We start from the raw sequence: 8,500 nt of genomic DNA on the forward strand, positions 1-8,500 counted from the left end.
CTGTCTCTGCTCACTCTGAAGGGCACATATGTGGGTGTATGTAAACTTGTTCTGTGAGATGCTCAACATATCCTAATGGCGTCCAGGCACACCCAGTCACACCCTGTTCCTTTTCATCTGTGCTTGGTGCCACCATTTTCTGTGGGGCTAGAGAGCCTTGGGATGTGGGGCGGGGGGGGGGGGGGGGAGTGGCAGAGGAGGGTGTTGCAGCCCACCGGAGCAAGAGTGGAGTTGAGGTATGTTCACACCACAGAAATCTCATCTTGAAATTGGCAGGCATAGGATTGCTCCCCTCCTGCCCTGGACCCGTGTGTCCCAGTGCACATATTCCTGCACCCCTACCTTTGTTCCTCGGAGGAGGTCACATAGCATGCAGCCAAGTTAAACTCCCTCTCCCCTTATAAGGTCATGTCCAGCAGTACCTGAAATTCCTCCTTATGTAAATGAGGCATCCCCAGGATACTGGCTAATTGGGAATGTGGGACCTTTGAAACCTAAAGATCCACCAGAGTAGCTGGGCGGTGGTGGAGCACGCCTTTAATCCCAGCACTTGGGAGGCAGAGGCAGGCAGATTTCTGAGTTCAAGGCCAACCTGGTTTACAAAGTAAGTTCCAGGACAGCCAGGGGTATACAGAGAAACCCTGTCTCGAAAAAACAAAACAGAACAAAACAAAACAAAACAAAACAAAACAAAAATCCTGTACATTCACCCTGAAAGCCCCTATCCACCCTCAGAAGTGTAATAGCCCTGGTTTCCCCCACTTAAAGAGCTGGTTCACAGAAGCTGTGAGAGTCTGGAGAGTCTGTTCTCACCATGCTCTCTGCGACCTGATGTCTCTTTCAATCCAGTCAACCTGCCTCCGTCACCTTTCAGGATCTACTGTGTGATGGTTTGAATACACTTGGCCCAGGGAGTGGCACTATTTGGAGGTGTGGCCATGTTGGAGGAAGTGTGTCACCATGTGTATGGGCCTTAAGACCCTCATCCTAGCTACCTGGAAGCCAGTCTTCTCCTGTTTGCCTTTAGAATAAGTTGTAGAACTCTCTCTCAGTTCCTCCTACAGCATGCCCGCCTGGTCGCTGCTATGTTCCTGCCTTGATGATAATGGACTGAACCTCTAAACCTGTAAACCACCCCCAATTAAATGTTGTCCTTATAAGAGTTGCCTTGGTCATGGTGTCTGTTCACAGCAGTAAAACCCTAATGCACTGGTTGCAATCGCAGGTTATTACAACACTCCGAGATGCGTGGGGAAGCAGAGGCAGGATGGCAATTCTCTGTGATCTGAACTCCCTAGGAAGCCATCATTAGAACCTGGGGTTCACTGTCAACCCTGAATAGCTGAGGGCTGGGAGAGAGCATGGAAATGCTGGGGTGCCTCCTGATGAGGCGCCCCAGCCTTCCTCCACTTTCTAGTGACTAATGTTGGCAAAGAGGATCGCCCCTCCTCCCAGTTCCTAGGAATATCTTAACTTCAGCCACCATGAGTTGACTTGGCTTGAGAACAGAGCAGAACACTCTCACCCAAAGAAAAGAGAAACTGCCAGTTGAGGATCCCTTATCAAAAAGGCCAGGGACTTTCTAGTCCCTAATATTTGGATTTCAGAGTACTTCCGATTCTCGAGTGTTTGTATAGACTTCACCAGTTGACCTAAAATGCTCCAAAATTCAAACTTTTCCCCAACAGTTTTAACTACTCTGAGACAGGAGGATCACTTGAGCTCAGGAGTTCAAGGCCAGCCTTGGCAGCAGAGCAAAAACAAAATCTCTTTCATAAGTTTCAGAATTGAGAGCATCTTGAAATTTTAATCTGTTCAGCATTTGTTAACATGAACCCCAAGTCACTAAAGATTTTATTGAGGGGCTGGTGAGATGGCTCAGTGGGTAAGAGCACCCGACTGCTCTTCCGAAGGTTCAGAGTTCAAATCCCAGCAACCACATGGTGGCTCACAACCATCCGTAAGGAGATCTGACACCCTCTTCTGGAGTGTCTGAAGACAGCTACAGTGTACTTACATATAATAAATAAATCTTTTTTAAAAAAAAGATTTTATTGAGCCCTGGGGTGGGGGTGGGGGTGGGGGTGTTCTTACTGTGATAAAACTCCATGGCCAAAAGCAACATGAGGAGGAAAGGGTTTAGTTCACCTTACGGCGAATCCATCACCAAGGGAAGCCAAGCAGGAACCTGAAGCAGAAACTGGAACAGAAGCCATGGAGAAATGTTCCTTACCCACTTGCTCTCCATGGCTTGCTCAGCCTGCTGTCTTATACCAACCACGCAGGGCTATTTATCCAGGGGTGGAAGCACAATGGGCTGGGCCTTCCCCATCAATCACTAATTAAGAAAATGCACTGTAGACCTGCCTACAAGCCAATCTGATGGAGGCATGTTCTCAATGAGAGTTCCTCTTCCCGAATGACTCTAGCTTGTGTCAAGCTGACATAAGACTAGCCAGCACAGATACCTCCATGCCAAGCTCTGGGTTAAATATTAGAGCTAGTAGGTTTAAAATTAAACCAGGGTGCAGGCCCAGGAAGTGGAGTCTGGGTAGACATTAAAGTCTCAGAAGTGCCTAAGTCTTCCCCACAAAGGACAGAGGGAACTGAGAGGTGAGTGTCTGTGAAAGGACCCTGTGAGTGACATACATGGGGATGGGGGAGGGGGGTTTCCTCCACAGCGATGTCCCGGGGTATGAGTTCTGATGCCCTTCTAAACACAGGCTAATGGGGCTTGTGTTCTGCATGTGGCTCCGTGGCCACTCCTATTTACAGACAAAAACCAGAAGCCGAGAAGCCACCTCTCATGCCCAGACGCCACAGGAAGAAGAGCCAGCAGCTCTCCTCAGGCCTGTCTGACTTCAGTCACAGAGAGCCTGTGACAGCAAACTGGTCCCAGTTCCAGACAAGCAGGCTTCCACGAGGGACCAGGAAAGCACTGTCGAGGCCACTTCCCTGGTGCCTCCACTAGTCATATAAATGCCAACGGGCACCAGGGCTGTAGGCAATGGGGTCTGCCAGTGCTGGCAGCAATGGCTGTGTTGGTGGCCTCAAGTCACAGGAGGGAGCCAGCCACCATTTTGTGAGCATAAGGCTGAACTGGACACTAAATGGCTGCAGTCCTCCTGTCCTTTTGGTGTGAACCTTAGCCTTTAATGGCTGAACCATCTCTTTAGACTGCAGCTGCTGTCTTCCATAGCTCCTTTGTAGCAGGAGTTGAAGTGTCTTTGCTCAATCCCATGTCTGACTTGGCCTTGTGACTTAACCTCCCTGAATATGTAAGCATGTCTCAGTTCCAAGCCCGGGGTTCAAGAAGTCTTGTAGCTAGCTTTTGCACTTACATCTTTGGCAATGGAAAGAAGCCTGAGAGAGACCCAGGCTGTTGAATGGGGCACATGTGATCCAGTCACGGTTTCACCTTAGGTGACAGCCAAGCACCAGCCGTGTCCTGCCAGTTCACCACGTGACACATCAGCAAGCTGTAGCAGAGGCAGGCTGGAAGGCTCACCAGCTGGCCCGCAGACTCTGGAGCAAATAAATGTTTATTGTTTGAAGCTACAGTTTAAGCCAAGGGGCGGTGGCCTGATTGTGTGGCAATACAAAACTGATACAGCAGGAAAGCACACGAAAGAGAAGGAAGGTGTGAAGTTGGAGGTATTCCCACCAGGCATAAATGGAATAAAGAGGGACTCAGAGGGAAGGCAAGGAGAGCCTGCCTGAGTTCAGTGTGGAGTGGCCAGAGAAGAGAAATTCCAGATAGAGAGGAGGCTGAGAGCAATGAGCACCTGTTAACAGGGGAAGAGGGGCCTCAGCTAGCGGGGTGGCTGCATCCTGCCAGACTGAAGTACAAAAAAGAACTGAGAGAGCCCCCTACGGATCCCCTGGGGTCCTGAGTGCCATAGGAGAGGTCCAGACATGCCAGTGGGCAACTGCAGGCTCTGGACTGGGATGGGCATGTTAATAGTCTACATTTTAGTGACTGCGCGTGAGAAAGGCAGAGAAATGTGTAGGGGCCACAAGGGACAAGCACACTCAAAACCAGCAAGAAAATAGAAGGTGGCCAGAAGGTGGGGACCTTTAAATTGCACTGGTATTGTAAGTACAACGATGGTTAAACATGACTGTTAAATGTCACCATCCCAGAGCACAAGCATGGAGTCCAGGCTACTCCAGAGGATGCGGACGAAGGATTGCTTGAGAACACGATTTCAAGACCCCTAGGCAACATAGCAAGACTACCTGCATTTAAAAATAAACAAACAAACAAACAAACAAACAAACAAATAAATAACATCAAACTGTAGGTAACGGGTGGCACTGTGTCGGGAAGATTTCAGGGATTCATTGAAAATGGAAGGAGGAGCCCTGAAGGATGGCCCAACACTTAGGAGGCAGAAGCAGGTAGATCTCTGAGTTTGGGGCCATTTGGTGTTCTAGGACAGCCAGAGCTAAACACAGAAAGCCTGTCTTTATGAAGACCCCTTTCCTTTGTCCTTGGCGTTTCTCAGAACTTACTGGACACTTTCACTCCCTTCCCCAAGCTGTTGCAGTTTCTCCAAAAGCTTCAGGTTCCCCTGGCTCTGGCGCACAGCTCTCAGGCGTGCAGGGATTGCAAGGCCACGCTCTGCCTCCAGAGGGCGCTGCGCCGCCGCCTGGGGGAGCGACTGACCAGGGATATTGCAAGTGTGTTTGTATGTGTTCTTTAAATACGGCGCCTGCATCCCGGGCCCCTTCCCGATTACGTTTCTTATCCTGCTCGCATCTGTCTAGTGGAGAATTTAGCCGAGCCTGAGATGAGGCTAACTTCAGCGCAGGTGGGACGAGCAGGGTTTATGCAACAATGCAGAGCGGTTCCAGAACGCCCCCGGCTAGGGTGTCCCAGACCGAGTAGTACCAACAACCATAGGGAGGACCCTGTGGGGATCGCGACCCCAGAGCCTCACGGCTCGAAAGTCATAGAGACCTCAAGACCCAATGGCCTCTGGAAGCTCTCTGGAGATACCTTGGGAGTTTCCAATTGATAACTTGTTTCAGTTCTTAAAATAAAAACAAAGCCGGGCGTGGTGACGCTTGCCTTTAAACTCCGGAGGCAGAAGCAGGTAGATCGCGGAGTTTCAGGCCAGCCTGGTCTACGCAGCGAATTCCAACACAGCCAGGGCTACACAGAGAACCCCTGTCTCAGGTGCTCAGGCATGGGGACTGGAGGTTGGGGGTACGACCCCAAACCTAAGTAGCCCAGGGAGATGTCTCAGTCACTATTCCCCAGCAGGAAGCTGCGACACTTGGAGCCTTTGGGATTGGCAGAGTTAAAATCATATAACCCAGGATGCCGTGGACTCTTTTTTTTTTTTTCCAACCCCGACGACGATGGAATTTGGAATTGGGTAGAGGGGGCTGGGAAGGCAAGAAGCTGTGATCGGGATGCATCCTTAGGGTGGGGGTCTGGAGAAGTCGGTGTTCGGTCACTGGGTGAATAATAAAAGATGCAGCCCTGCCTGTGAGCAGTTTGTGTGATGTGTTCCGGAAAGATCTAAGTGTGGCAGAGGGTGAGAGCTGAGAGTTAGCAGGCTAACCCGTGTGTAAGAGTGCCTTCTGCGCGTTCAGCAATCCCTTAATTACCTAGGGAGACCTTCCGAAACAGGAACTCAATATTGGTCCCTAAAAGGTTGGGTAATGGGTTTTCCTTACTTCTGAAATCCAAGGGGATCAATCACTGATTCCCCATGGTTCCCAGACTCTTCTGGATGTCTTTGTCTTCTAAAAATCCTAGGCTCCCACGAGAAAGCACTTAGTTAAGGATGCAGAGATGCTGTGTACCCCTCAACCTATTAATCATCCTGAAACCTTTGCTAGGAATTTCCTGCTCCTTGATCCGACCTCCTCAGCAGCGCGGCTAACTCAGACCTGGGGAGGAATGCTTAGAATTGCTCTCGCCTGTCCATCTTCTATTTACCCCGCCCAGTCTTCTGTTCACAGCCAACCCCTGGGAAGCAGGGAACTCTCTGGCTTCCCTCTCCGGTCCTGCAGTAGCCATCCTGAGATGGCACCATCTTCACAAATTGGGTTTCTGTGTTCCTTCTCCAGTGAGTGCTTATATCAAATTCAGTGCGTGCTCAGAGTGCACCAGGCCGTCTGATTGCAGCCGGCCAACACCCACCTTTTTTATCGGATGGAGCTCAGAACCTCATACAGGCTAGGAAGGCACTCTACCAGTGTGCTACAGTCCAAGCCTAGTATTTAAAAAACGTTTGTGTATGTCAGCAGTTCTCAACCTGTGTGCCGTGACCTCTTTAAGGGTCGAATATCAGATACCCCACATATCAGAAATTTACGTTACAGTTCATAACAGCAGCAAACTTAGAGTTATTGTATGGTTGGGGGTCACCACAACATGAGGGACTGTATTAAAGGTTGAAGCACGGGGGAGATTGAGAACCACTGGTGTGTGTACATATATATTTAAATGTGTGGGTATGTGGTGTCTGTGTGTTCGTGTGGGTACACATGCATGTGTGTAAGTACCTGAGGAGACCAGATCAGTGTCCTCCTCCATCACTGTCCACTGGAGACACGGCTCCTGTGAGTATCACTATGAATTGTCAACTTGACAGAACTTGGATGGAATCACCTGGCATACCTTAGAGGGTGTCTTGATTGACATGGAAGATTTTGTGGTTCCCTGGGCTTGGGTCCTGGACTACATAAACAGGAGGGAGCTATCTAATCCTGAATATCCATTCCTCTCTTTTTGCTGACTGCAAAGCAATGGGCTCAGCTCCCTGAAGTTCCTGCTGCTCCCCAACCATGATGTAAATTAATGTCACTTTTGTCAGAGCATCAAGGCAAGTAAGGAATGCAGTCTCTCAGTAAACATAATGGTTCAGCTAGGCCTGCTGACCAGAGGGCTCTGTCTTCCTGCCACCACCCCCAGGGGGTGACAGATGTCCTGTAACAATTTTACATCAGTGCTCCAAATTCAGGTCCTTATACATGCTTGGCAGGCTCTTTCCCAAGTGAGGCATCTCCCCTATTGCAGTATTTTATATCTTAATAGGAAGAGCAGAGTAGATCCAAAGTTAAACCGTTTTATATATTGGTGAATATATGGAGAAATTAAAGTAGGCTGTATATAATGACCCGTGCCTGAAATCCCAGAGCTCAAAGGCTGAGGCAGGAGGAAAATCCTGGAGAATGAGGACGGGCCTGGGAAAGGTGGGGAGGTGGAAGGGATAAGGGAAAAGGGCTAACCCACACTAACACTATAGGGCTGAGGTGCAGTGCTGGTCTGGAAGATGCCTCCTGGAGAGGGGCACTTGAGACCTTACCAGCAAGAAGAGGGCCACCCTCAAGATGTGTAGACAAATGCTCCAACAGAGGAAACAGTCAGGACATGAGACCTGGGGTGGAAGCTACCAGAGAGGAAAAGGCACCAGGGACCTAGGAACAAGCTGTGCATGCTTTTATACTGTGGTGTGTTGTCTGAGCGATGTGACCCACACCTGTAGTCCCAGCATGTGGTCAGGGTCAGCCTCTTACCCCAAGAACCATTCAGGCTAGACATAAACACCTTTACCATATGGCTGACCCCAGTCCCAGCACTTGGGAGGCAGAGGCAGAAATATCAAGAGTTCTATGTCATCCTAACCAGATAATGACAGAGGAGAGGAGGCAGTGTTCAGTGACCTTAAGGAGAAGCGGCGGTGGGGAGGGCCTGGTGATGAGCATTCCGAAGAGCTGGGGTTATTTTATTTTAAAGTTGTACATTCAATTTTGTCTATGTATTTATTTTTGCAGCTGGTCTTGCTATATTGTCCAAGGTTAGCATCAATTACAGGCATGACATCTGTGACATTCAGTGTGTGTGTGTGTGTGTGTGTGTGTGTGCGTGTGTATGTGTATATATGTGTGTGTGTGTGTGTGTGTGTGTGTGTGTGTGTAACCCAGGTGAGCTGGAACACATATTTTAGCTGAGGGCGGTCTTGAACTCCTGACCTCCAGCTCACTTTGCTTCTTTATTTCTGGTGTTGTACCTCTCTCTCTGTGGCTAAGTAACAATGGCAGTGACTGGGAACAAAAGGACATTCTAGGGTCCAAGGTGCTTGGCCTCAGAAGTCTCTCTAGTGAGGGTCTTAGAGGTCAAAAGGTCAAGACTTGCACAAGCCCACCAAATGACAAGCGTCAGGAAACACAGGCTTCCATATTTGATCCTGCTGGAAGCCTCCCAGACAGCTTCCTTTACATGGGACCCCAATCACTTTGGCTGGCTGTGATTCTCAGCCTTCTCCTCTAGCTCCTGGTGTCTTCAGCGCCCTGCTTCGGAGTGGATTACTTCCCTCATTGGATGCACACCATGCAATGACTTTGTGCACCAGCTCAGCTACAACAGAGCTCTTGCTTCACGATGTGCCAGCGGAGTGTGATACAAACAAGATCCAGCTTCCCCTCGCAGCAAGGCTTCCTCTAACCCCACAGTGTGTTCCTGAGCTGAGGTCCTGCAGGG

At 49.6% G+C, this 8,500-nt stretch overlaps 1 long non-coding RNA gene across 1 annotated transcript; it reads left to right on the plus strand.

Annotated features, from left to right (window-relative positions):
- The first annotated feature begins 2,534 nt into the window (after positions 1-2,534).
- On the plus strand, positions 2,535-5,494 carry Gm39606. The gene is made up of 2 exons (XR_872284.2): positions 2,535-2,613; positions 2,776-5,494. It is a non-coding gene; the product is annotated as a predicted gene, 39606 (long non-coding RNA).
- The last annotated feature ends 3,006 nt before the right edge of the window (positions 5,495-8,500 follow it).

This window comes from Mus musculus, chromosome 11 (assembly GCF_000001635.26).
Source record: "Mus musculus strain C57BL/6J chromosome 11, GRCm38.p6 C57BL/6J".
NCBI lineage: Eukaryota > Metazoa > Chordata > Mammalia > Rodentia > Muridae > Mus > Mus musculus.